Source organism: Copadichromis virginalis, linkage group LG11 (assembly GCF_057382275.1).
Source record: "Copadichromis virginalis isolate Kocher_CV1m ecotype Utaka linkage group LG11, C_Virginalis_male_GT1.1, whole genome shotgun sequence".
In the NCBI taxonomy this organism is placed as follows: Eukaryota; Metazoa; Chordata; class Actinopteri; order Cichliformes; family Cichlidae; genus Copadichromis; species Copadichromis virginalis.
In genome coordinates, this window is record NC_140628.1 from 151,737 (window position 1) to 158,870 (window position 7,134).

The window sequence follows — 7,134 nt, forward strand, 5'->3', positions numbered from 1 at the left end:
GCTTTGATGTCCTTAGTCACCCACGGCTTGTTATTTGGGTAACAATGAACAGTCTGAGCTGGAACAATGGAGTCGGTGCAGAAAGTTATGTAGTCTGTGATACACTCAGTAAGCCCATTGATGTCCTCGGCGTGAGGCTCACAGAGTGTTTCCCAGTCGGTCACCTCGAAACAGCCCTGTAGTTCCGCTATTGCCTCCTCTGACCACCTCCTAACAGTCCTGGTGGTCACAGGTTCCCTCCTCACAATTGGCACATAGCGGGGGGTGAGGTGAATCAGGTTATGATCTGACCTACCAAGTGGGGGGAGGGAGGAGGAGCTGTATGCATCCTTGACGTTAGCATACAGTAAGTCTAAAGTTTTCTCTCCCCTGGTGGGACAGTCCACATATTGTTTGAATGTTGGTAGTGTATTGTCCAGTGATACATGGTTGAAGTCACCCGAGATCACAATAAAGGCACTCGGGTGCTGAGTCTGTAGCTGAGCTATGGCAGAGTGGATAGTGTCACATGCAGCTGTGGGGTTAGCAGAGGGGGGAACATAAACAGCCACCAAGATGACGTGAGAGAATTCCCTGGGTAAATAATACGGCCTGAGTCCAACAGCACACAGTTCAGTGTCCGGGCAACAAATCCTTTCTTTGATTGTTATGTTGGCAGGGTTACACCACCGGTTGTTAACTAAAACAGCAAGCCCACCTCCTTTACGCTTACCGCTAGCGATGCTGTCCCTGTCCGCCCGAACAGTGTGGAAGCCTTCCACGGAAGCATTCTCATCGGGAATGACCTGGTGCAGCCATGATTCGGTGAAACACATCAGGCTACACTTATTGCAGAGTGCTTGTTCTACATCTAGCCAAGGTTCATCTAAGAGGGTATGTTTTAGCCATCCTGAGATAAACTGAAGCCTGTTGGCTAAGAAGTAGTGCTGAAAGTTAGGCAGTTCTAGTCCTCCTTTAGCCTTGGTCTTTTGTAGTGTTTTTAAGCTTATACGTGGGGGTTTATTTTTCCAAAGGAATTTGGACATACATGAATCTAGAGATCTGAACCAATCTTGTGGCGGTTTAGTTGGGATCATTGAGAATAAATAATTTATTTTTGGTAAGACCATCATTTTTATAGCGGCAACCCTTCCCATGAGTGATATGGGTAGACATTTCCATCTAGCCAGATCATCTTCTACCTTCTTTAAAAGTGGGATATGGTTTAATTTAGTTAGATCTGCAAGCTTGGGAGAAACATTAATACCTAAATATTTTATATTTCCCGATTGCAGTGGTGTAGAAGAGGAATTATGGAGGGAGCAATTAATCGGTAGAACTGTAGATTTTGACCAGTTAATTGAGTAATCTGATATTCTTGCAAAAGAGTTTATCAATTCAATCACCCCAGAGATATTGGTTTGTGAATTTTGGAGAAAGAGTAACACATCATCCGCATAAAGGCTGATTTTATATTCCACGTTCTTGCATTTTATGCCCTTAATTACTGAATTCTGTCTAATTGCTGCTGCTAGTGGTTCAATAAAAATTGCAAACAGTGAAGGGGAGAGTGGGCATCCCTGCCTGGTGCCCCTCAAGAGACAGAAGCTGGAGGATGTCTGGTCATTTGTTCTAACACAAGCTGTTGGGGAATTATATAATATTTTTAACCAGTTTATGAAAGAGGATCCAAAACCAAATTTGTGTAAAGTTGCAAATAGAAATTTCCAGTTAACTCTGTCGAATGCTTTTTCTGCGTCTAAAGAGAATATTGTAGTTTCTAGGTTTTTACTGTATGAGTAGTCTATCAAATTAAGTAATCTACGTGTATTTGTTGATGAGTGCCTACCTTTTATGAAACCAGTTTGGTCAGGATGAATTAAGAGGGGGGTTATTTTCTCCAGTCTCTTTGAGAGAGCTTTGCAGATTATTTTAAGGTCTACATTTATAAGGGATATTGGACGATAGCTTGAGGGATATACTGTCACGGTCCTGGGTCTTATGACCCAGTGTTTTGAGTTTTAGTTCATTTTGATGTTTATAGTTTATGTTAAGCCCTTCAGGTTTTCTAAGTTCATTTGTTACCATGCCTAGGTGATTTTAGTTCTTATTAATTCCCCCTCGTGTTTCCAACCCATGTTAAGTCTCCCCTGCTCCTCAGGTGTTTCATGTCTGTGTCTTACGTTGTCAAGTTCTGGTTGTCATGTCTGCGTTTCATTATGTTTCCTGTTTTATTTTGGAAGGAGTCGTGTGTTCTTGGTTCTTTGTATTTAGCTTCACTGCTCCTGTCATTAGGTTCATGTTAGTCAGCTGTTTCTTCATGTGTCTCCACTTCCCCTGATCACCTCATGTGTGTATTTAAGTCCTCTGTTTTTGCATGTCATTTGTCAGGTCGTCTGCTCATCCATACCCTCACTTCAGCATTCTATGTCAGTTCACCACGTTTAAGGTTTTTCATGTTTAGCTTTAGTTCACCCAGTTTAGGCTATGGTTTAGTGTTCACCTGTGTCCTGCTGTTTGTACTCCCCTTTTGCTGGCCTCAATAAACGGCTTATTTTCTGTTAAATCTACGCCACGTTCAGTTTATGGAGTTGCGTTTGGTCCTTTTGCCAACACCTACAGTCTGCCCTCGCCAGACTGTGACATATACAGGGTTTTAGCAGGAGATTAATGTTTGCAGAATTCATATTTGATGGAAGTCTGCCCTTTTCTTTGATTTCCAACAAGGTTCTGTAGAAAACTGGTGCTAGAATCGACCAGAATTCTTTGTAGAATTCTGCAGGAAAGCCATCTGGACCTGGAGCCTTATTATTGGGCATACTTATCAGGGCTTCCTGGAGTTCACCTGGCGTCAGTGGTGAATCCAGTGCCATTGCTTGAGTGTCCAATAATTTTGGAAGAGTTATGTTGTCCAAAAACTGATCAATTTCTTTTTTAGATGGGTTTATTTGTGGTAAATACAACGTTTTATAGAAATCCCTGAAAATGTTGTTTATCTGTATCGGATCACTTGTATTTTTATTTTTATTCCTATTTATTCTATTTATCCCCTTCGTATATTTTATTTATATTGTCTCTGTATTTATATATATGTGTGTGTGTGTGTGTGTGTGTGTGTGTGTGTGTGTGTATATATATATATATATATATATATATATATATATATATATATATATATATATATATATTCTGTAACTCTGTAACTTCTGTCGGTGCTGTGCTTTTTTGGAAATCGAATTTCCCAGAGGAACCCACCCGAGGGATTAATAAAGTTCTATCTAATCTAATCTAATCTAATCTAATATATTGTGTTCCCAGATGAATCTTGAACAGCACATATAGTTGTTTTTTCTTTATTTATTTTTAGCTGGTTTGCTAGAAATTGACCGGATTTATTACCATGTTCATAATTTTGTAGGCGTAGTCTTTGTACTAAGAATTTTGTTTTTTTATCAATTATCTCATTTAATTCTAGTTTTGTTTTGCGTATTTTGTTCAATGTTTCCTGATCTTGGTGGGACGCGTAGGCTTCTTCTAGTGATTTGATGTTTTTTTCTAATTCCTGAATATTTTTGTTTTCTTTTTTCTTTTTATGTGATGAGAAAGAAATTATTTTACCTCTCATCACAGCTTTCCCTGCTTCCCATAGAACAGAAGCTGATGTTTCGGGAGTGTCATTATAGTCCAAATATGAAGTCCACTCTTGTGATACACTTTAGCTACTAGCTGCTAACAATACTGTGCAACAGCTAAGAATGAGGTAGCTGTGTACGGCTGCCATCAAGGATACAGAAATATGATGCATTTCTGAGCATTAATGAGTGATTATTTTTATGTATGCATTGTGCAGTCCATCATCATAAAAAACATCCAGACTTGTGTGTTGCTAATTCTGCTTACATTTAGAAATGAAAAATAAGCTCTCGTGCTATGAGAAGGTGTAAAATGCAAAATTCTTGAGCCAATTCTATTTTCTTTACATTTTTCAATGAAAATGAATGAAATAATTCACTGCAACTGCAAATATGCACGAAAATACAGTATATGATATTATATAGTAGGTTGTACAATTCTAATGACCTCAGAAGCAAATATATGTGTTGACTGTGTTTTTTCTTAAACACAGTCCTAAGTTTCTGTGAGTAGTGTTCTGAAATATTCCTCTGTACTTCTTAAAAGACATTTAAAATGTTGAGCTATGCCAAGTTTTGGTTAATAGCTATTTGGTAATTACCTTGTTGATTAAAAAATACAATTTTATGCATTTCAAAATATGTTATCTTTGTTCTTTTCATTAGCTTCAAGTAAGGAAACGGGAACAAATGAGTGCTGTGAAAGAGTTTTGCATATTTGTCATACTTACGTGTTTAAGATGAAGCATAGTTAATATCACATAATGCTATTTTGAAATGAGGATTTCATATATTAAGAGAATAAATGTGATCTAAATCTATCTGGATTTGTGTGAAAAAGTAATTTCCCCCTAAATCTAATAACTGGTTATGCCACCACCTGCAGCAAGAGCTGCAATAAAGTATTTGTGATAAATGGCAATGAGACTTTCATATCGATGAGGAGCAGCAAATTCTGGCCCACCCGCACAAATCTGGGGGGAACAATTGGGATGGTTTTCTTTTACACACATCTATAAACAACTTATAAACACACATTAATAATAGATGCACTGACACATAAAGAAACTTGGGTGGAAGAACACACAAAGACACAGCCGAACAGAAACAGAGGACAGACATGCACCCACCTATACAGTCCACAGACAGGAAACACTGACAAACAGCTTTTATGTCATAATACACATGACACAAAAGCACATGCTGTTGGACATATAAAGAACTTCCATATATGGGCATAGTATGTGAGCATACATGACATTAAAATGTTGCTGGAACAGTCCCAGCCTGTCTGGGAGTGGTTGAGGTCAGGAGGCTCCCAGCAAAGAGGATTTCTGTTCAATTTAAAGGTTTTTAAACATATCTGAGACCAGAAGTTTTGGTCTAAGCTGACTGATAGATCTGCCACCCATTTTGCAATACAGCAGCTCTTTTACACATTAAATCTAAAGTAAAGTAGGAGACTGTCCTGTATGTTTCAGGCAGTTATATGGAGGTGTTGACATTATGGAATTGCACAACACTTGGTGGGGTTTGTAACTTGATTTGAGTAAGCTTACATTTTTTTTTACTTTAGATTTAATGTGTTTATATTCTAAAGATCTATTGTTAATCCTGTATTGTATAACTAATCTGTCAAATGCAATAAAGTCTGTTCCTTCGAATATATGTTCCAAGTATTTAATTCCTTTACAGCACCAATCTGGAAAAGGTCAGGCAGTAGACTCTGGGATACCTGAAAACACAAGGTTGTCACTTATACTACAGGCCTGAAGATCAATGAAAGTCTCTTTTATTTTTTTATTTTCTACATTGAGATAGGTCACATTCTCAAGTTGGAGACTTGACCAAATCCCATAGCTAGGTGTTTTCAGCAGTGAGCGTTTCCACCTGATACTGTCTGAATTCCAGAGACTCCCTCATGGATTTAAATTCTACCAGGGACAACCTTGCATTGAAGCTGGACAGTCACTAATCGACTGACTCCGGGATGTCTGCAAGTCTCTGCCGTGCTGGTGATGTTGCACCAGGGTAGTCTGTTGGGCCATTTCTAACGGAAGACGGCATCTCTTCTGGAAGCAAGCCATAGATTAATAATAACTAATATTTAAAAGTACAGAGGGGTGTACAAGAATAGTAAGTGAAAAAGGTGACTTGTTTTGGATGGAGTTGGTTCACTCAAATAGGGTGAAGGTGAATTCTTGTTCTTTTACTTTTGTTTGCAAGCTTTGCAGCTTCCTGGGTACTGCAGACTAAGACTGCGAGGTGAGAGGTCAGCTACTGAGAGAGAGTGACGTTGACCCTTGTGCATCGTTATTTTAGATACTTGCAATACTTGCAAAATAATGGATGTTAAGAGTTTTATTGTTTTGGAGTTGGACTCTGGGTTACTGTTGTTGTGAGTCTGTCTGTGACACTGGTTATGTTTTACATAAGCATTCATAAAATTAGAAGGGCAAGCATAAGCCTCGATTGAGCGGCATTGACTGCAGCACCATGGTAATCCTACAAACATAAATGAAATAAAGCAAAAAGTGAAAAGATGAGACAATCAGAATCTGTGTTGAGATCCCTTTGTGTAACCTTATATAGCTTTTCTATTTAACCTGTATGTAATGTTTTATCATGGGGTGACAACAGAAAATCCCAATAGGCAAAAGTGGGTCAGTTTGATATAAAACAGGACATGACTTGTCAGGAAAATGATGAAATAACTATTTAAGAAATAAATCCTCAAATACAAATATAGAATATAATTAATGTGGCGGTTCTTAACTCAAGAGGGGACAAAGATTACTTGATTAAAGTATTTAAAGAAGAGGAATTAGTGAGTAAACAGTGGGCTGCAAATACAGAGAAAAGGAAAAAATATATAATTAAACAGTAATAATGTATTCTGTTTCTGAATGGTTTACATTAAAGCAACTGTTTTACAGTTTAGGCAGCACTATAACTCCAAAAGAGTTGTTAAAGAATATTAGAGAACTGAAGGCGCCTCCTGAGTGACGTGTTCCGGGCATGTCCCACCAGGAGGAGGCCCCGGGGCAGACCCAGGACATGCTGGAGAGATTATATCTCTCGGCTGGTGTTCCCTCGAGTAAGGAGGTGGCTGGGGAGAGGGAGGTCTAGGCTTCTCTGGTTAGGCTGCTGACCCCCGCGATCTGGCCCCGGAAAAGTCGAAGAAGATGGATGGATGGATGGATGGATGGATGGATGGATGGATGGATGGATGGATGGATGGATGGATGGATGAAGGCTACCAGATGGTTTAATTGAGGGAGAAATGAAATGCATGCAAGGCAAATGTTTCCTGAAGACAAGACTTCATTGTTTTTCATTATTTCCCTGTGTTCATTTTTAACAAGCATTACTGTCTGATACATTAAATGCACAACGAACACATTTCTTTTAATGTAATAATACAATAATTTTGTATTTTTGTTGCATTTTACTCAATATATAATAATTTTCTCTTTGAATAACTTCACTCCAGTGTGAGAACTTAATCTTCTTCTCTTCATTG